The sequence below is a fragment of the Pseudophryne corroboree genome, chromosome 8 (assembly GCF_028390025.1).
Source record: "Pseudophryne corroboree isolate aPseCor3 chromosome 8, aPseCor3.hap2, whole genome shotgun sequence".
NCBI lineage: Eukaryota > Metazoa > Chordata > Amphibia > Anura > Myobatrachidae > Pseudophryne > Pseudophryne corroboree.
In genome coordinates, this window is record NC_086451.1 from 221,785,036 (window position 1) to 221,808,045 (window position 23,010).

Genomic DNA, 23,010 nt, shown 5'->3' on the forward strand with positions numbered 1-23,010 from the left:
TTTTGTTCCTACAGTATTATTAACATCAAAAACATTCATTTCCAGTCATTTCCAGATAATGATGACCACCTCACAGTTCACAGTATAGTTTTCACCAATATCGGGCAAAGGCTTGCTGGCTAAACTAAGCAACAGAGCTAACACGTGGCAGTTTATAGCACATCTATGAAACACTGCCACATAGCAGGAGGATGGCAGTTTAATAAACTATACGACCCCATAGAGAGTAACCAAGAATGTTTTCATTAATGAAGAACTAGCTCAGAGATCCAATGGAAGTACAGGGAAAAGAATGATAGACTGATCAAATAGATTATTGAAAAAAATTAAAATTAACATGTGGACTATATCGACTTTTTGTTTTTATTTTTTAGGGAAGTAGGAGCCAAAAAGGCTGTAAAAGAAAATACAAATGATTGATTGATTGATTAATTAATTAACATTAACATGTGTGAAGCCTAGATCAAGAGCTGTACCTGTTCTCCAGCAAATTAGGAGAGGAAAGGCCATAAAAGATTACAAAAATTAACTATTGATTAATTAAAATGAACATGTGTGAGGCCTAGCTCAAGAACTGTACCTGTTCTACAGCAAATTAGAAGAGAAAAAAAGTCCATAAAATATTTATTGTTTATTACCAGTTTCTTATATAGCGCAGCATATTCCGCTGCGCTCTACAATTAGAACAACAGTAATAGAACAAACTGGGCAAAAACAGACAGACATAGAGGTAAAAGGGCCCTGCTTGCAAGCTTACAATCTATATGGAAATAGGCATTAATTCACAAGGAGAGATGCTACCTATTGCATAATGGTCCACAAGATTGCTAGGTTCTTAATGTGTTGTATAATATGATAACCCAGCAATGTTGGCCAAGGGTCAGGAGGGTGTGAGAGCAAAGAAAGACAAAATATTTGAGGTTATGTGTTCTGTACTGAGAGGATATAATTAGATAGGGAAGCAATGAAGGTTATGTGGGTGGGTCTTGAATTTGATAGGCTTGTCTGAAGAGGTGAGTTTTCAGGGAACGTTTAAAGGTTTAGAGACTAGGGGTGAGTCTTATTGTGCATGGGAGGGCATTCCATGAGTGGGTGAAGCCTGGATAAAGTCCTGTAGTTTTGAGTGGGAACAAGTAATACATGAATACAAGATTGATTGATTGATTGATTGATTGATTGATTGAATGATTAAACGTAATACATAATGTCTGGTTACAAATATGTTGCAAATTAGTACAGACTTTAGTGCAATAACCAAACCAATAAAAATGGTTCTCTCTGCAAAATAGACCACCACAAATAGCCCATAATTAAAAGAAAAGTGGTGCTAGATGGAATTGTCCTTGGTCCTTCACACTCACTCTTATGTTATATATTAAAAAGGAAATGCATAGTTTAACAAATCAAGCATCTCAATGTCTGGGACTGCCACTTCTGTGACTGAAGTGCTTGGTTTATTTGGGCCCCCAGAAGACAATTTTTTTGGAAGGACTACCTCTGATCTGTAATGAAGAGGTTGATGATGAGGATGTTGGCGGTGCAGATTGCATGGGCTGCTCTAAACTGCTGGTAGCTGATACTTGACTGCTACTAACTTTGGCCTCACAAATGGAGCAGATGCCTTCACACACCTCAGGATTTGGATAAACATAATCACACACCCAAGACATTATAATGATTTTATATTCATCACAGGCAAGAACTGCTGTTACGGGTGGCCGACTTACACAAACAACATTCTCATCAACCTCATCATCATTATCAATATCCTCATTACCATCAGATAGTACACAAATACCCCCTTATCCTGCACTTTCACACTAGCTCCTCATTTTTTTTTATATTATACCATCTTTACTTGCAATTTGGTACCCCGGGAAATTGTGTGTGTCCCTGTAAGATCACTGACAAATCCACAGCAGCAGCAGAGAAGGGTGCTAGCACAGCAGGAGTTAAGCAGGGACTCTGGTCCAATCACGTGGGCTGACTGTGTAAAACTGATTGGACAGGGCAGACTGGAGAGAGAGGAGCCTGGTGGGAAGAAGGAGGTGGAGCTGAGTGAAGACCGGAGGTGTTGGACACATGCTGAGCGAGAGGAAGAGTGGAAGCTGAGAACTAGTGTCAGCAGAGGGACATTGGGCGGTTAGAGCAGCACTGTAGAGAGTAAGCAGCGGGGGGCTGCTGGAGAGACAAGTGCCGGGTGAGCGAGTGTTGAGACACCGCAGCCGGAGACTGGACACCACCAGGTCTAGTCAAAGGCATTGATGCCGCGGCCATCTTGTGACAGTGAGGAGCAGTTGAAAACAGGTCCAGCAAGTGATATCCTCCGCTCAAAGGGTCTGAGTGAGTACATTGGAAACTGAGTGACTAATGTCCCGGGCACGTTTGATATTCAGTTTAAGTAACCATTGTCACCAGTTTTTAAAGGGCACGGATGGCAAAGCGCCATATTCCACCAGCTAAACCTTGCAAAGAGGTTATTAAAGAAAGCCCTTTCTCCCACATTGATAATGTGAGATATCAAAGTTCTGTAAAGACTGAGTGGTTACTGCAAGTTAAATGAAGCTCTGTAACAGAAAGAGAGAGACTGAGTTTGATCAACCAAGAGACCCTCATTCTTAAGTGAGTTAAATTTCTGAAGAGACACTACCATCCCTTCACTAGCTACACCCTCTTTGGATATAATTAAGGACATTGTCCCTGTCACAACCCAGGATTTCCCCATAAATCTCTGTGCCTATTTCTCCCATTGACACATTGTAGCACTGCAGAATTCTACCAGTGCTCCAACGTTTATTGCCAGTGAAGATTGTCGTACCTTGGCTAGGGAAAGTTGGAAAGTTAGTGTTTGTTATTGCTGATTGTGTTGTTCATTACTCTCCTCATGACCACATTATAGACTGTGATCCAATTATCCTATGCTAATATTTGTGATTCCAGTTATATCATGTTCAACTGTGATTCCAATGATATTCTGCCATTCTTCTGTGATTCAAATTGATTGTCTTTTGCATATTGAATTCTCCTTTGTGGTGTGAACTGCAGCCAGTTGTCTTTTCTTTGTTTTTATTTGTTGCCCAATTCTGTTTTGTGATTATTAAAATATAATGGCAATTAAACAATCATCATATTCAGTCCAGAGTTCAGTGCATCTCAATAAAAAGACATCCTGTTGGAATTTCTGACTCGCATCAATCTATCCTACCTCTCTGATCATGGTACTACAGGACAAGGGACAGGGAGAAACATTTCAGGGGAAAGGTCCATCACATAGCCATCCAACACCTGTGATACCTCTCTCAACCACATAAACACACTCGCCAGTGTTACAGTACTGCTCATCCCCCATTTTGCAGATGGTGCAGAAATGATGAAAGGAGGTTTCTCTTCAAGTATGTAGTACGTGTATGCCCCAAGATGCCATTCAATCAATGGGAGCTGAGAAAAGCCGATCCTCTACCTAAGTAGAAAATTGTTGCCATGGAAAACAAAGTGTGCTACAGTTGAACTAGAGTGCTCAGTGATCAAGTGGGTGTTCGAAGCCTTGAAGTATTATCTTTGGGGAAGGGAGTTTATCCTAGTCGCAGATCACGCAGGTGGATGCACCTTAATAGAGGTCAACAACCTCAGGGTCACGCATTGGTTCTTGACTAGGGTGGCCAATCCTGGGACATTTTTTAAATCCCAGGAATCGGGATTGAAAAATGATCAATCCTGCGATTCCCGGGATACCCGGGATTGGTTCCTTTTTAATGTCCACCCCCCTACCTGCTCAGGCCACATAACTTACCATCATTTGAATGGGAGGGAGTGTTGATCCACCTGCTGCAAGGAGGTGAGGTGCGGGCCAGTGCAGGCGCTGAGGTCTGAGTGGCGAGCGGTGAAGTGGCTGGCTGCGCAACGTGACCTCTGACTTCACATCACGATGTACAGTGGGCACAGCCGGGTGCAGAGGGAGGTGAGCAGGGGGAGCTGAGCAGCGTCTGAGCCTCCTGAGGAAGCTCAACACTGCCCGGCATTGAAAAAACAAAGGGGTTTGCTAATCCCAAAATCCCTGGGATTGGAAGGCCCAATCCCTGGATTGAATCCCAGCCAATTTTTTGACAAAATCCCAGGATCCTGATCCCGGGATTGGCCACCGTATTCTTGATCCTCTAACAATACAACATTGTTCTGTGGCTTAGAATAAAAAACCAACGTATTGTCCCAAAAGTTTGAAAAGGCTGAATGGACTTGGCTCTCGCAAAGGGAAAAGTGTTCTTCCCCACTGATGCGTGCCAGAGGCCAGTTAGTAAAGCAGAGTCTCCGTAGTGCCAGGGACTGATGACCAGGGCATCCATCGGGGGGGGGGGGACTGGTGTCCTGAACCCTTATAGACTGGGGGTCCACCCCTTGCTCTTACCGCCAATACCTGGAGTGCTGCAACAGGCTGTCAAACAACAGTGGGCTGATGCACAGGAATGACTTCTTTAAAAAAGCCTTCCCCTGTACATCAGCTCACTATGAACTATTTCTGTAGGTCCACAATGCTCCACCTATATGTAACATTACAAAGTATGACATCAAATAGGGGTGTAGCGGTGCGGCAGAAGGAGTGCTAGAACTGAGGCAGGGATGTGCTGCTGCAGTAAGGCAGTGATGTGCTGCTGTCAGTGAGGCAGTGATGTGCTGCTATCAGTGGGACAGGGATGTGCTGCTGTCAGTGAGGCAGTGATGTGCTGCCGTCTATGAGACAGTGATGTGCTGCTGTCAGTGAGGCAGTGATGTGCAGCTGTCAGTGAGACGGTGATATGCCACTGTCAGTGAGGCAGGGACGTGCTGCTGTCATTGAGGCAGGGACATGCCGCTGTCAGTGAAGCAGGGACGTGCCACTGTCAGTAAGGTAGGAATGTGCTGCTGTCAGTGAGGCAGGAATGTTCTGCTGTCAGTGAGGCAAGAATGTGCTGCTGTCAGTGAGGTAGGAATGTGCTGCTGTCGGTGAGGTAAGAATATGCTGCTGTCAGCGAGGCACAGATGTGCTGCTGTTCTGTGTGTACAGGCTCTGTGAGCGATGCTTTGGCTTTGTGATTACATTTTGGTGACAGTAGCTCAGGCGTGCGATTATGTAGGAAATTGTGTGGTCGGGGGGAAATAATGCACGTTACTTTGTGTGATCTAGTGTATCCAATCATGTTAGTGCCTTTTCTGTCATAACACAACATTGTGCATATATATATATATATATATATATATATATAGTGCATAGAAGACAGCGGCACTCAGCAGACTTGAAGAGAAATATTATGCCTTTATTGTGGTCCTACGCCGTTTCGGGGTCAAGCCCCATCGTCAGGGACAAGCGATACATGTATACATATTGTCAAAGTCGAAAAATATTGTAATGCATGCCCCATGTACTAACCCCATGCACATGCCCGCTGCTCGTGCACTCAGTCCTCCGTGAGTGCACATATCCGCAATTTGCGTAGGATCTCTCTCCGGCAATCATGTGCGTGATATGGGTATTTACGGTGGAGTTTGTGAGCGCGTAGAGGGTTATTAGAACATTACATATTTAACCCAAATAGTGCACATTGTACACTTAGCCCCATGCATCACATCAGAAAGAAATAGCTGTTTAAAATAGTAACAGAACAAAGGGATTCACCTTTACAGGATAGGAGGGGACAGAACAAGGTTACAAGGTGGTGTTTGGTATCCAGCTGTAGGGTATTTTAAGTAGTGATGAGCGGGTTCGGTTTCTCGGAATCCGAACCCGCCGAACTTCAGCTTTTTTTACACGGGGCCGAGCAGGCTCGGATCCTCCCGCCTTGCTCGGTTGACCCGAGCGCGCCCGAACGTCATCATCCCGCTGTCGGATTCTCGCGAGGCTCGGATTCTATCGCGAGACTCGGATTCTATATAAGGAGCCGCGCGTCGCCGCCATTTATACACGTGCATTGAGATTGATAGGGAGAGGACGTGGCTGGCCTCCTCTCCGTTTATAGAGAAGAGAGTAGAGAGTTAGAGACACTATTTACTAATTTTGGGGAGCATATTAGGACTGGAGTACTACTACTTGCTGATAGTGTGACCAGTGACCATTGACCCACCAGTTTAATTAATCCGTTCTCTGCCTGAAAAAAAACGATACACAGTGTGACACAGTCACATACCATATCTGTGCTCAGCCTCAGTGTGCTGCATCATCATATGTAATACTGTATATCTGACTGTGCTGAGTGCTCACTGCTCACACAGCTTAATTGTGGGGGAGACTGGGGAGCAGTTAGAGCAGGAGTACATAAATAATATATTTTAAGTACAGTGCACACTTTTGCTGCCAGAGTGCCACACTGCCAGTGTGACTGACCAGTGACCACACTGACCACCAGTATATTGTGATTGTCTGCTTAGGACGGAGTACTACTTGCTGATAGTGTGACCAGTGACCAGTGACCACCACCAGTTTAATTAATCCGTTCTCTGCCTGAAAAAAAACGATACACAGTGTGACACAGTCACATACCATATCTGTGCTCAGCCCAGTGTGCTGCATCATATGTAATACTGTATATCATTATCTGACTGTGCTGAGTGCTCACTGCTCACACAGCTTAATTGTGGGGGAGACTGGGGAGCAGTTATAGCAGGAGTACATATTTTAAGTACAGTGCACACTTTTGCTGCCAGAGTGCCACTGCCAGTGTGACTGACCAGTGACCACTGACCACCAGTATATTGTGATTGTCTGCTGACCACCAGTATATTGTGATTGTCTGCCTGAAAAAGTTAAACACTCGTCGTGTGGTGTTTTTATAAACGCATTCTGCAGACAGTGTCCAGCAGGTCCGTCATTACATAATATATACCTGTCCGGCTGCAGTACTAGTGTGATATATATATATTTTAATTTTATCTCATTATCATCCAGTCTATATTAGCAGCAGACACAGTACGGTAGTCCACGGCTGTAGCTACCTCTGTGTCGGCAGTCGCTCGTCCATCCATAATTGTATACCACCTACCCGTGGTTTTTTTTTTTTTTCTATCTTCTTGATACTAGTAGCTTACTTTAGGAGTCTGCAGTGCTGACAGACAGTGTCCAGCAGGTCCGTCATTACATAATATATACCTGTCCGGCTGCAGTACTAGTGTGATATATATATATATATTTTAATTTTATCTCATTATCATCCAGTCCAGGCCCGGCGCTACCCGCTCAGCAAAGGGATGCAGTGCAGGTAGGCGCCAGGAAGGAGAGGCGCTTTCCCTACACTGTATCCCCGCTGCTGCGCCTGACCTCTCTGCGCTGTTGCCGAGCGTTAGTGGAGCTGGCAGTGTATGCCCCGCTGCTACCATCCGCTAGCTGCAGCACTGCGGGGCTGTGAGTAATCTCTGTAGATCAATTATGATGTCTCCCGGAGTCTGGATTAATCGAGCACAGAGCTGATCGTGAACCTGCCTGACCCCAGAGCCACGCTGATGCTGGTGTATATCTCTCTGCTAGCCTGCATGATGACCTGCTCCAATATCACAGCAGCAGCGATCCCAGCAGTCTCCTCTCCCTCGACCTTAAGACATGTACTGTATGATAATGTATAGAACTCTTTATATGGGTGCTCTGTTCAGATCTATCTATCGTAGAGCTGTGGGGACTACAAGCATCACTTATATTATCATATGTACCTACTGCCGAACTACAAGTCCCAGCATCACACACTGTGTAATAACATGTACTGTCTGTCATACAGTCATGGGACTACAAGTCCCAGAATCACATACTATATAATAATATTTACCTACTACTGCCTCTCTGTCTTACTGCTGAGGAACTACAAGTCCCAGCATCACACTGACATCCGGCAGGTGCAAGGGAAGAAGTTGTGACTAGTAAGGGGATGAGTCAGGATTAATTGTTAAACAACAAACCCTCAAACAAAAGTCTACATGCACGCATGGAGCGGAGAGAGGCAGCGGTATGGGACAGGGGACGGCGCAGGGAGCAGGGCTGTGAAGCGGCTGTTTGTCCTGTTGCTAGGTACTGTAACAGTGTCAGGAAACTGCCCACAATGCCCGCTGCTGTCACTGCTCACAGGATCTATTTACTAAGCCTGGCCCTGTCTCCCCTTTTTCCTGTCCCTGTCACTCCTGTCCTGCCCCATTACTGCCTTCCCTCTCTCCTGTCCCTGTCACATCTGTCCTGTCCCTACCACCTCTGTTCTGGCCCTGTTAACCCTCCCTCCTATGCCATCGATTTTGTCCTGGTATCTCTGCCCTGGTTCTGCCCCTGTCTTGTCCCTATCATCTCTATCCTGATACTGTCACCCCTGTCTCCTCTGTCCTGTACTGTCTCTGTCCCCTCTGCCCTGGCCCTGTCACCTGTGTTTTGGCGCTGTCACTGTCACCTCTATCTTGTCCCTATCATGTCTCTCTTGGTTCTCTGTCTTGGCCCTGTCATTTCTGTTCTTCCCCACTGTACTGTGTCACCTCTGTGCTGTCCATGACACCCTTCTCTCCTGTCCCCTCTGTCATGTCCCTGTCCTCTCTCTGTCCTGGCCCTGTCACCCGTCTCTCATGCTCCCTCTGTTCTGTCCTGGCCCAGACACCCCTGTCCTGTGCCTATCCCCTCTGTCTAATGCTGGCCATACATTAGTACGACTCACATTAGATGCAAGTCGTACTAATGATACCCCCTGCCACCCGCCAGATGCTATTGCATCGTACAATCTATCGTAACTCCGCAATTGCCGGGTGCCGGGGTCGGCTGATCATACATGTGCAGCACATTTGATCAGCTGATGCAAAGTGAGAGCTGCAGGGACGTGCATCACATCGTATTTGCACCCATTAACATGTATAAGGTACATGCAATGGGTCGAATGATAGGTCGATATAGTGTATTTGTACACGATATCAACCTAGTGTATGGCCAGCATTAGTCCTGGCCCCACCGGACTGTCTCTTCCATCTCAGTACTGGCCCTATTACCACTGTCCTGGCACTGTCCCTCCTGGTCTTGTCACCTTTGTTCTAGCCCCGAATTATATTTAATTTTCCATTTTTTTTCCAGGGGGGCACAAAATTCGAACTTGCCTCCGGGAGACAGGGATGAACTTACGCCACTGCACAGAGGACATGCTGCTCCAGATCCTGCCAGCCAGACTGATAAGTAAGTGAAGGGAGAGTGAGTGTGTGTGTGGGTGTATTTATGTATGTGTGCGGTGGGGTAAAAATGTGAATAAACTGCACTTCTGTGGGCGTTATTTGTAAGCTGCGCTACTACTGGGGGTGTTATGTGGAAGCAGCGCTACTACTGGGGCATTATGTGTAAGCTGCGCTACTACTGGGGGTGTTATGTGGAAGCAGCGCTACTACTGGGGCATTATGTGTAAGCTGCGCTACTACTGGGGGCGTTACATGTAAGCTGCGCTACTACTGGGGGCGTTATGTGTAAGCGGCGCTACTACTGGGGTCGTTATGTGTAAGCGGCGCTACTACTGGGGTCGTTATGTGTAAGTGGCGCTACTACTGGGGCATTATGTGTAAGCTGTGATACAACTGGGGCGTTATGTGTAAACAGCGCCTCTACTGGGGGTGTTTTAAATGGGGGTACTATTGTGTGGCCACGTCCCTTCCTTGTGAGACCACATCATTTTATTGACCAGCGCTGTCCCTTTGTAAAGTATGGGAGGGCACAAATTTATAGTTTGCAGGGGGGCGCCGAACACCCTAGCACCGGCCCTGATCCAGTCTATATTAGCAGCAGACACAGTACGGTAGTCCACGGCTGTAGCTACCTCTGTGTCGGCAGTCGCTCGTCCATCCATAATTGTATACCACCTACCCGTGGTTTTTTTTTTCTATCTTCTTGATACTAGTAGCTTACTTTAGGAGTCTGCAGTGCTGACAGACAGTGTCCAGCAGGTCCGTCATTACATAATATATACCTGTCCGGCTGCAGTACTAGTGTGATATATATATATATTTTAATTTTATCTCATTATCATCCAGTCTATATTAGCAGCAGACACAGTACGGTAGTCCACGGCTGTAGCTACCTCTGTGTCGGCAGTCGCTCGTCCATCCATAATTGTATACCACCTACCCGTGGTTTTTTTTTTCTATCTTCTTGATACTAGTAGCTTACTTTAGGAGTCTGCAGTGCTGACAGACAGTGTCCAGCAGGTCCGTCATTACATAATATATACCTGTCCGGCTGCAGTACTAGTGTGATATATATATATATTTTAATTTTATCTCATTATCATCCAGTCTATATTAGCAGCAGACACAGTACGGTAGTCCACGGCTGTAGCTACCTCTGTGTCGGCAGTCGCTCGTCCATCCATAATTGTATACCACCTACCCGTGGTTTTTTTTTTTTTCTATCTTCTTGATACTAGTAGCTTACTTTAGGAGTCTGCAGTGCTGACAGACAGTGTCCAGCAGGTCCGTCATTACATAATATATACCTGTCCGGCTGCAGTACTAGTGTGATATATATATATATATATTTTAATTTTATCTCATTATCATCCAGTCTATATTAGCAGCACACACAGTACGGTAGTCCACGGCTGTAGCTACCTCTGTGTCGGCAGTCGCTCGTCATCCATAAGTATACTAGTATCCATCCATCTCCATTGTTTACCTGAGGTGCCTTTTAGTTGTGCCTATTAAAATATGGAGAACAAAAATGTTGATTTTCCAAAAATAGGGAAAGATCAAGATCCACTTCCACCTCGTGCTGAAGCTGCTGCCACTAGTCATGGCCGAGACGATGAAATTCCATCAACGTCGTCTGCCAAGGCCGATGCCCAATGTCATAGTAGAGAGCATGTAAAATCCAAAACACCAAATATCAGTAAAAAAAGGACTCAAAAATCTAAAATAAAATTGTCGGAGGAGAAGCGTAAACTTGCCAATATGCCATTTACCACACGGAGTGGCAAGGAACGGCTGAGGCCCTGGCCTATGTTCATGGCTAGTGGTTCAGCTTCACATGAGGATGGAAGCACTCAGCCTCTCGCTAGAAAAATGAAAAGACTCAAGCTGGCAAAAGCACAGCAAAGAACTGTGCGTTCTTCGAAATCCCAAATCCACAAGGAGAGTCCAATTGTGTCGGTTGCGATGCCTGACCTTCCCAACACTGGACGTGAAGAGCATGCGCCTTCCACCATTTGCATGCCCCCTGCAAGTGCTGGAAGGAGCACCCGCAGTCCAGTTCCTGATAGTCAGATTGAAGATGTCAGTGTTGAAGTACACCAGGATGAGGAGGATATGGGTGTTGCTGGCGCTGGGGAGGAAATTGACAAGGAGGATTCTGATGGTGAGGTGGTTTGTTTAAGTCAGGCACCCGGGGAGACACCTGTTGTCCGTGGGAGGAATATGGCCATTGACATGCCTGGTGAAAATACCAAAAAAATCAGCTCTTCGGTGTGGAAGTATTTCAACAGAAATGTGGACAACATTTGTCAAGCCGTGTGTTGCCTTTGTCAAGCTGTAATAAGTAGGGGTAAGGACGTTAACCACCTCGGAACATCCTCCCTTATACGTCACCTGCAGCGCATTCATAATAAGTCAGTGACAAGTTCAAAAACTTTGGGCGACAGCGGAAGCAGTCCACTGACCAGTAAATCCCTTCCTCTTGTAACCAAGCTCACGCAAACCACCCCACCAACTTCCTCAGTGTCAATTTCCTCCTTCCCCAGGAATGCCAATAGTCCTGCAGGCCATGTCACTGGCAATTCTGACGAGTCCTCTCCTGCCTGGGATTCCTCCGATGCATCCTTGCGTGTAACGCCTACTGCTGCTGGCGCTGCTGTTGTTGCTGCTGGGAGTCGATGGTCATCCCAGAGGGGAAGTCGTAAGACCACTTTTACTACTTCCACCAAGCAATTGACTGTCCAACAGTCCTTTGCGAGGAAGATGAAATATCACAGCAGTCATCCTGCTGCAAAGCGGATAACTCAGGCCTTGGCAGCCTGGGTGGTGAGAAACGTGGTTCCGGTATCCATCATTACTGCAGAGGCAACTAGAGACTTGTTGGAGGTACTGTGTCCCCGGTACCAAATACCATCTAGGTTCCATTTCTCTAGGCAGGCGATACCGAAAATGTACACAGACCTCAGAAAAAGAGTCACCAGTGTCCTAAAAAATGCAGCTGTACCCAATGTCCACTTAACCACGGACATGTGGACAAGTGGAGCAGGGCAGGGTCAGGACTACATGACTGTGACAGCCCACTGGGTAGATGTATGGACTCCCGCCGCAAGAACAGCAGCGGCGGCACCAGTAGCAGCATCTCGCAAACGCCAACTCTTTCCTAGGCAGGCTACGCTTTGTATCACCGGTTTCCAGAATACGCACACAGCTGAAAACCTCTTACGGCAACTGAGGAAGATCATCGCGGAATGGCTTACCCCAATTGGACTCTCCTGTGGATTTGTGGCATCGGACAACGCCAGCAATATTGTGTGTGCATTAAATCTGGGCAAATTTCAGCACGTCCCATGTTTTGCACATACCTTGAATTTAGTGGTGCAGAATTATTTTAAAAACGAGAGGGGCGTGCAAGAGATGCTGTCGGTGGCCAGAAGAATTGCGGGACACTTTCGGCGTACAGGCACCACGTACAGAAGACTGGAGCAACACCAAAAACGCCTGAACCTGCCCTGCCATCATCTGAAGCAAGAAGTGGTAACGAGGTGGAATTCAACCTTCTATATGCTTCAGAGGTTGGAGGAGCAGCAAAAGGCCATTCAAGCCTATACAACTGAGCACGATATAGGAGGTGGAATGCACCTGTCTCAAGCGCAGTGGAGAATGATTTCAACGTTGTGCAAGGTTCTGCAACCTTTTGAACTTGCCACACGTGAAGTCAGTTCAGACACTTCCAGCCTGAGTCAGGTAATTCCCCTCATCAGGCTTTTGCAGAAGAAGCTGGAGACATTGAAGGAGGAGCTAACACAGAGCGATTCCGCTAGGCATGTGGGACTTGTGGATGGAGCCCTTAATTCGCTTAACAAGGATTCACGGGTGGTCAATCTGTTGAAATCAGAGCACTACATTTTGGCCACCGTGCTCGATCCTAGATTTAAAACCTACCTTGGATCTCTCTTTCCGGCAGACACAAGTCTGCTGGGGTTCAAAGACCTGCTGGTGAGAAAATTGTCAAGTCAAGCGGAACGCGACCTGTCAACATCTCCTCCTTCACATTCTCCCGCAACTGGGGGTGCGAGGAAAAGGCTCAGAATTCCGAGCCCACCCGCTGGCGGTGATGCAGGGCAGTCTGGAGCGACTGCTGATGCTGACATCTGGTCCGGACTGAAGGACCTGCCAACGATTACGGACATGTCGTCTACTGGCACTGCATATGATTCTCTCCCCATTGAAAGAATGGTGGAGGATTATATGAGTGACCGCATCCAAGTAGGCACGTCAGACAGTCCGTACTTATACTGGCAGGAAAAAGAGGCAATTTGGAGGCCCTTGCACAAACTGGCTTTATTCTACCTAAGTTGCCCTCCCACAAGTGTGTACTCCGAAAGAGTGTTTAGTGCCACCGCTCACCTTGTCAGCAATCGGCGTACGAGGTTACTTCCAGAAAATGTGGAGAAGATGATGTTCATTAAAATGAATTATAATCAATTCCTCCGTGGAGACATTGACCAGCAGCAATTGCCTCCACAAAGTACACAGGGAGCTGAGATGGTGGATTCCAGTGGGGACGAATTGATAATCTGTGAGGAGGGGGATGTACACGGTGATATATCGGAGGATGATGATGAGGTGGACATCTTGCCTCTGCAGAGCCAGTTTGTGCAAGGAGAGATTAATTGCTTCTTTTTTGGTGGGGGTCCAAACCAACCTGTCATTTCAGTCACAGACGTGTGGCAGACCCTGTCACTGAAATGATGGGTTGGTTAAAGTGTGCATGTCCTGTTTATACAACATAAGGGTGGGTGGGAGGGCCCAAGGACAATTCCATCTTGCACCTCTTTTTTCTTTAATTTTTCTTTGCGTCATGTGCTGTTTGGGGAGTATTTTTTTGAAGGGCCATCCTGCGTGACACTGCAGTGCCACTCCTAGATGGGCCAGGTGTTTGTGTCGGCCACTAGGGTCGCTTAGCTTACTCACACAGCTACCTCATTGCGCCTCTTTTTTTTCTTCTTTGCGTCATGTGCTGTTTGGGGAGTGTTTTTTGAAGGGCCATCCTGCGTGACACTGCGGTGCCACTCCTAGATGGGCCAGGTGTTTGTGTCGGCCACTAGGGTCGCTTAGCTTACTCACACAGCTACCTCATTGCGCCTCTTTTTTTCTTTGCGTCATGTTCTGTTTGGGGAGTAGTTTTTTGAAGGGCCAGCCTGCGTGACACTGCAGTGCCACTCCTAGATGGGCCAGGTGTTTGTGTCGGCCACTAGGGTCGCTTAGCTTACTCACACAGCTACCTCATTGCGCCTCTTTTTTTCTTTGCGTCATGTGCTGTTTGGGGGGTGTTTTTTGGAAGGGCCATCCTGCGTGACACTGCAGTGCCACTCCTAGATGGGCCAGGTGTTTGTGTCGGCCACTTGGGTCGTTGAGCTTAGTCACACAGCTACCTCATTGCGCCTCTTTTTTTCTTTGCATCATGTGCTGTTTGGGGAGTGTTTTTGGAAGGGCCATTCTGCGTGACACTGCAGTGCCACTCCTAGATGGGCCAGGTGTTTGTGTCGGCCACTTGGGTCGCTGAGCTTAGTCACACAGCTACCTCATTGCGCCTCTTTTTTTCTTTGCGTCATGTGCTGTTTGGGGAGTGTTTTTTGGAAGGGCCATCCTGCGTGACACTGCAGTGCCACTCCTAGATGGGCCAGGTGTTTGTGTCGGCCACTTGGGTCGTTGAGCTTAGTCACACAGCTACCTCATTGCGCCTCTTTTTTTCTTTGCGTCATGTGCTGTTTGGGGAGTGTTTTTTGGAAGGGCCATCCTGCGTGACACTGCAGTGCCACTCCTAGATGGGCCAGGTGTTTGTGTCGGCCACTTGGGTCGTTGAGCTTAGTCACACAGCTACCTCATTGCGCCTCTTTTTTTCTTTGCGTCATGTGCTGTTTGGGGAGTGTTTTTTGGAAGGGCCATCCTGCGTGACACTGCAGTGCCACTCCTAGATGGGCCAGGTGTTTGTGTCGGCCACTTGGGTCGCTTAGCTTAGTCATCCAGCGACCTCGGTGCAAATTTTAGGACTAAAAATAATATTGTGAGGTGTGAGGTGTTCAGAATAGACTGAAAATGAGTGGAAATTATGGTTTTTGAGGTTAATAATACTTTGGGATCAAAATGACCCCCAAATTCTATGATTTAAGCTGTTTTTTAGGGTTTTTTGAAAAAAACACCCGAATCCAAAACACACCCGAATCCGACAAAAAAAATTCGGTGAGGTTTTGCCAAAACGCGTTCGAACCCAAAATACGGCCGCGGAACCGAACCCAAAACCAAAACACAAAACCCGAAATATTTCAAGTGCACATCCCTAATTTTAAGGGAAACATTCTGTTGTCGGTTTGAGAAAGATCGCTTGTTCCTGCATATAGTTATGTGCAAAAGTAGAATATGAACATTAACTGTGTTTACTGTATATTATGTATGCGGGGGGAATCCAGAGGAGACCACCCACAAGAGCAGTTGGGGAAAGACATCGCCCACCTATTCAAATCCACCTATGACCTCTCCTGTAATGTACATGACCATCCCTGTGTCCAATGGACAAAGAGATTACAGTATCCATTGTGTTATGTTTTGGATGAAGTGAATAAAGAGAGCCGACAGCAGGCTTAGTCAGACAGAAGGCGGAGGACCGGACCGGGTTGCGCTTGCAAAACATTCTCACGTATGTACATTCTCTGTAGCCATTATTCTGTTTAGAATTTCTTGTTAGCCTGTAGTGTATAAATTGTATTGTTTACCTTTTTGGAATCAATCCACAGTGGCCTTAGAACCCTGTGGTTTCAACTACAAATCGGTGTGGTGTCTTCAATTTCCTGCAAGGGAGTTTAAAGTGTATTTATCTGTATAAGGTGTATAAGTATTGATAAGGTGTACGCACTGTGGGTACTTTATACCGTCAGCGCTACTTATGGTTTAAGATAATATCAACATTATCAATTGGGGGCTACGTCCTGGTTTTCCTCATACCCACAGCCTAGCAGGTTAAAGCAGACTCTATCTATCAGCAAAAGGGCGGACAGGTATCCTACGTAAGCTTTTTTTTGGCTGTAGAATACACTGGTAAACCCTATTTCATTGCTGATAAGATGGTGTCTGCTCTGCAAGGTTTGTTGGGATGCTGGTGGGATCCGGAAGGTAAGAACGCAAAGCTATTTTAAAATCTGTAAATTTCTGTTTGGCGCCAAATGCGCACACAATACAAGCATACACCTGTACTCTGCATATCTGATTATATTGTTGCAAAACAAGGTTCAAATGAGTCATGTTGTGTTTGATTCAGATTGGATTGCTTATCTGTTAAGTAGGGTAAAAGTACATTTAAAAGTTGCTGCAAAAGCCTTAATATAGTGTTTTTTTTTTTAACTCAGGCCTAAAATAACTTCAGGGGCTTGCATGGTGTGTGATTTCTTTGTGACAAAGGAAGCCGCATGGTTTGTCCTCCATTTTGGACTAACCACATGGCCTGTCCACCATTTTGTGTAACCCTCATGGATGTGGAAGGGGGAGGAGCAGCGGCCATGTTGGGAAGGTCATTTTTCTAAATGGCTGATTTTCACTGCCAAGAATAATCAGCCCTCTCTGGTCAAAAATAAATCAACATTTATGAGTTACCAATGCATTTATTTAACCCATGCCATAGTCAATTATAAATAGTTTCAGATGGGGCCTAATGAAAGTTAATAGTAAGATGAATACTTGATGTAAGAACGACACACAGATATAAACAAAGTTTTTTTTTTCTTTTACCTCTAGGATTCAGTTAACTTTACTTGCTGTAAGATAGCCATTGAAATGCAAATTAACCTGTGTAACTGCTTTTTCCTAGCAGTGGAAAAAAAACCCACCTTTACAGGCAGTCAATAGCACATAGCATTCATATGCAAATTAGAAGCACTTAATGGGTAAATGAGTCTCAGGAGACCAGTGAATGGTACATATATATAATATTATAATTATGTGTGTGTTTATATCAATGTATGTTCTGCAAGATGGCTATCCAATCTGAATCATACCATTTGAATTAGCGATTACTAGATTTATTTTGACCTGTACTGAGAAAATTTGTTGCTATTTAGTTAAAATATAGAGTTAATAGTTAAGGAAATAAGTGTAAGACGCACACGCAGCCTGGCCTAGTAAAGGTTTATACAGTAGAAACTGTGTGTAGTGTTAAGATTCTGCCTTGAGGAAGAGTTTATTAGAACTCGAAACGCGTTGGCGGCTATTGAATCCATCTACCTGCATCCTAATTTGGAAGGGAGCCTGCCTGGTCCAGCTGCCGGTGTTTTGCCTGGAGGGAGTAAGGAGGAATTCCGGAGACTCCAACTTTGTGCTCTTTCCATTGCTCCATGCTGGGAGCTTGACACGGTACGGTTCCAATCATATATAAAAAACACAGAATTTTATTGGATGGAAGAAAAATTCTTTTTAAATGCTTTTTATCATCCGTGTCATCTAAAATAAATTTGAACTTTTTTAAAAAAAAATACTACACTATATATTCTTCTTTCTTCTGTTTATATGTATACCTATCCGTAAGGAATTCCAAGATCTGAAGAAATTTGGAAGACAGCAAGATCAAAATTCAGTTACAGAGAAAGCTTATGGGACAATCCTATAGACTTTTCCATCATTGACTAATATAAAGGTGGTAGCGCCAAAGATATTTTCAATTACTTATTTCTCTTTAGTGTTAAGAAAGTGATTATAGTTAAATATCGCTTACATTTATAGAAGTGTGGGATTTGTAGTATTGCGGACGTATGGCCTTTGTACACATGTCTCGGACAGTGTACGGGACTACGTACGCAACATAAAGGCATACACACGTGGCGGGTTTACGCAACGTGCGTAAAAGTACGCCCACTAAGTACAAATCACACAATAGCATTGTTTTATTTTAAGCGCAAGACGGTAGCCACGCGATAATAGCACAAATTTGTTCAGTTTCCAAAATTTAGTTTAAAAAACTTTTTTTTCTGTATTACCTCTGGGGAAAGCTATCAGTTAACAGGAAAGGATTTTTCTGATCAGAAAACTATAGAATGTTAGTGTGGGCTGAATAGGGTGTGAATATATTTAACCCCGCTTGGTGAACTTGGTGATCTTGGTGAATCTTGGTGAAGCTTGGTGAAGCACGGTCTAGGTGAATACGTGCAACAGAGTGTGATAAAGTTTTCGTGGTATTACGCTCCGGCTGTTTTGGAGCACAGTGTGGAGACTCCAGTGATCCTACCACTTATAGATAGCAAGTGTCTATGAGCGGTATGATTGGACCGCACGGTTGTGTGGGCAATACACGGCGCAACGTGATACGAAGTTTTGCATATTTGTGCGTAAATATCGTCATCATAAGTGTTCTGTGAAGCACATACAAGCGTGATTTGTGTAAAGTAAAGGTTTAGGGAGTTTTCGCTGGTCTCTCAGGAAAATCTCCAGAGGCAGATATTCACTGGGTACCTAAAGGCCCAGGGGATATAGGTCGAAGTAGGGCCTGCAACGGCTACACGTGTCTGCTAAAAGGCGGATCCCTGCTAATCGGAGCAGAAGAAGTTAGTGGAAGAACTTTGAGGACTTCCACCGGTAGACTACTGTGTTTGGTGCATTTTAGGAAGTTTTACCGTGTTAAAAAGGTCCACAATGGAAGCCAAGTGCACAACACAGGGACGTTCAGCAGTCAGGGTTCAGACTGCAGATTTCAGACCCAGGGGGTCAGCTCGGTTAGTAATGTGGGGGAAGTATGGTCCCCACACTGAGACTTTTTTGTGATGAATGGACACGAATGACTGGGGGATAAAGCACCATTTCCTGGGATAGGTAGTTTTGACTCAGAGGTATTGCATAATCTAAGGCTTAGGATCTGTCTGATAAAATCTCAATAACAAAGGATTAGACACACAAACTGTTTAAATTTATGGCAGCAAGAGGGTGATATGCAGAGGGAACTAGCTTACACAGCCGGTTCCAACCCTAGCAGGAAACTGATGGCAACCGCACCACCACCACCGTATATTACAGGGAAGAAAGTGGCTACAGACAATGGCATACCGATATATGATAAGAGTAAAGTTGATAAATGTATTAATGACGATAAGAGTAAAACTGATAAATGTATTAATTCTAACCCGTGCAAGTTGCATCCCATTTTAAACTTCCCTCAGGACTACAAGCAAGAAGATGAACCCAGCACGATATCGGCACTTTCTCTAGCAGCCACCATACAGGACACCCAGGTGGGCACGGCCCAACCGGTAAGAGCAGTAGTAAAGCCCCCTAGCGGAGGGATAAGTGAGGTCGTGTCCACAGGTAAGTACGGTACTGTACATTATGCAGAGATAATAGCACCTCACATTGTAGAGTCAACACAAAATGGTGTCATTGAACTAAATCCTGTCAGGGTGATCGCAGTCCCCAATGGGAAGACTGACGCTCAGGGAATCACTCCCGTCAGGAACATTGCTATGCATTGTCCTTGGTCCCGGACAGAATTGAGGACAATTATGTCTGAATTTCCCAATCCCAGAAAGGATCTAGCCGCATGTCAGAGGTTTATTAGAGAACTAGGTAACGCCACCGAACCCACAAACAAAGATTGGCGAACAGTGCTACGGGCATGTTTACCCTCCAATATTGACACTGCGAAATTCATTACTGATTGTAAATTAGATGTAGAAGTACCACTCACTGATGAATACACTCAGGAGAATGTACGACAGATCAATCTGCAATTAGGAGTATATTTACCAACTGTTGTCAAGTGGAATAAAATCTTCTCCATTAGACAAAAAGAAGGTGAAACGGCTTCTGAATATTTCCATCGAGCACTGCAGGAAATGGCTAGATACACTGGGATTGAGGACATTAAGGAAAATGTTCATCATAGAGAGGTAGCTGTGTCCGTATTAATGGACGGGTTAAAAGACACACTAAGAACCAGGGTACAAACCTCTCTACCTAACTGGAGAGGTATTTCGGTGGCTGCATTAAGAGAGTCCGCTATTGAACATGACCGTAATATCCAAAGAACCAGAGAGGCACAGGGAGAGCGGTTGATGGTGATGAGCATCCAAGCACTGGAAGCATCAACTCGACCAAAACCCCAGGCCCCTGGCACATGGAGGAAGCCAAGAGTTTGTTATCTGTGTAAAAGGGAAGGGCATTATGCCAGCAACTATAACAGCACACATAAATTCAGACCCCCTAGACAAGAACACGAGCAAAGTTATGATACACGTAATTGGGATCAGGGATCACATAGGAAAAATTTTGGGCCGCACCCGTAGTCTGCAGCCAGTGAAGTTGATTGCTAGCCTTGGTAGTAAACCTGAGGTCACAGTTGATGTAGTTGGTAGATCATTCCTTGTAGATGCAGGGGCGGCCAGGTAAACTCTGTGATTTATCTTTAAAGTTTCCTCTTCATCTCTGACGTTCACCGACAGATTTACAGCTCAAACGTCACATATCTACTCGGTCTTTTCAGAGGTCTGCCCAACCCCAGTATATCTCACCAGCATCATTGTGCCTGGCCATGCACAGAGGGTGGAGAGTGGAGATACTGGTGAAGGGAGAATGTGCAGAGATACCGATAGACATGATGGTGTGACAGCCTGATAGTGAACGCAAATCTGACAAATTTTCTTTTTATTATTCTCTCTCTCTTTTTTCATTTTCTACGGATGGTTTATTTCACACAACAGTTAAACACATGGTAATGCAAGATTTATGTTCCCTACAGAAAGGTCGCTGACTCGGAGAGAACATCGTATCACTGGAGTGTCTGTTCCAGGAAGGTTGAGAGGCAGCACTGTTGAGACGGCACCTGAGCACGGAGAACAACAAGACTAGAGGCGGTTGTCGTACCAGTTTTCTTTTTCCTTTTTATTATTTTCTCCATCTCCCATTACCCTCCTTTCCTCCCCCTTCTTGTTCCCTTTCTCTCCCCTTAACAAGATGGACTTACCCCAAGAGACTGCATTCCGGGTTTTCCTGTTGACCCTGTTGTTGACCAGAGCAGTCTGTTTCGGTGAGAGTACCAGAGAGGTCGAGAAAGGATCTGGAATGGGTTCTGATGGCAAGGACGGATTTGTAGAATTCAAAGAGCAACACATCCATCGAGCAAAGGCGAGTATCAGAAAATGATCTAGTAGTCAAGAAACTAGGAGGCACTGTGAAGGGTTATTGGCTGAGGAAAATTGTATTTGGAGAAACTGTGAAAACATAGTTGAGTACGGGTGCATCCAGAGATGTCAGTCCAGCCTTAATATTAACATGGACCGTCATCCATTGAGTGATTATCACTCACTAGTGGGTAAGGCTTTAAACCAAACAGAATGCTGGGTGTGCTCACAAGTACCTCAAGGTCAGAGCAAGTCAGGACTAGTACCGTATCCATTAACAATAGATGAGGTACTTGAATTACGGGGTGGGAGACCGGTGGACAAGAAATTTAATATTTCTAAGCCCCCTAGTCTGAAGCTCCACCAATATCATGTGGATAGGTCCTTAGTATGTTTCAACATTTCCAATTCCCGGGAAATTGGGAAGTGACATGGAATAACCAAACCATGGCATTTTCACACAGAGCTGACAGAATGCCTGTAGACCCTGAACTTATATGCCAAATAGCCAACAGTGGAAGGTATTTTCGGTATAGGTATACTATAGGAAGTTGGACCATGCGGGTTGGAGAAGTATCACCAGGGTACTGTGCACATATCATATAGCCTGATACGTGTACTGAACAGATGAGAGAGTTAGGGATAGGATTTTTCACTTGGAAAGTTTCAATATGATAATGTCATATTCTGTCCCATATGTTCTCCCCGATGATGCATATTTCATATGTGGGAGGAAGGTGTATAAGTGGCTTGCCCCAAACTCAGCGAGATTGTGTTACATTGGAAGAGTGTTGCCAGAAGTAATGACCATAACCCATAATAAGATGAAAGACGTTTACCGCAATGCTCAAGCTCCTTACACTCATACTCACTATGAACACATCGTTAAGAGACACCTTATAGATAGGACAGAGCACGCAGCCTCTGATTTGATCCACGAATCCACCGGGTTTCAATTCCTACTCGCGTTAGATATCACCCGTACCACCAGAGGAATTATAAATTATAGGTATATTCATGCGCTAGCGAACCTGATAGATAATATCACCGAGATGTATGATGACACCTTCAGGTATACAGGGAGGGAGTTGCAAGCTTACAAAATGGAACTGATCCAGCACAGGATGGTTCTAAATTATATTGCAGCGGTGACAGGCGGGTATTGTGTCTCCTTGGCAACTCAGTATGATGTGAAGTGTTGCACGTACATTACAAACAGCACTGACGACCCAACCGAGGTCATAGATCAAAAGATGGATGATATCTTGCAGTTGAAGTGGGAGTTCCGAAGGAGACACAACCTTACCCTTACTGCTGTGAGTAATGAACTGACCGGCTGGGTCTCATGGTTGAACCCACGCAATTGGTTCTCAGGTTTAGGAGAATGGGCTCAAAATGTTATCGTGAGTGTAGGAAAGTTTCTCCTTTGTATCCTGGGAGTTGTCATAATGATTGGTTTGATATTTAGATGTGTTCGAATTTTAATGCGGTGCAAGCGCGGTACCAAAGTGATGAGTTTGAGGAGCGGGGGCATTGTTACAACAACTGATTTAATTTATGACTCATCGATAGAGACAATGTTGTGATAAGACGTGATTCCACGGTCCGTTTCTTTCACCCGTTTCTCCTTTGTTTTCCCTCAGCGAAAATACATCCATCTGGAAAAGACTTTAATGGACACTCTAAAGACTTTAATGGACACTCTAAAGAC

General features: G+C 45.3%; 1 long non-coding RNA gene across 1 annotated transcript in view; it reads left to right on the top strand.

Moving 5' to 3' along the window:
• Positions 1-7,459: 7,459 nt before the first annotated feature.
• The window catches only part of LOC134947631 (uncharacterized), an 86,911-nt gene continuing 71,360 nt past the window's right edge, over positions 7,460-23,010 (top strand). The window contains exons 1-2 of the long non-coding RNA XR_010182664.1: positions 7,460-7,563; positions 9,053-9,151. This is a non-coding gene — a long non-coding RNA (uncharacterized LOC134947631). The remainder of the gene's footprint in view (positions 7,564-9,052; positions 9,152-23,010) is intronic.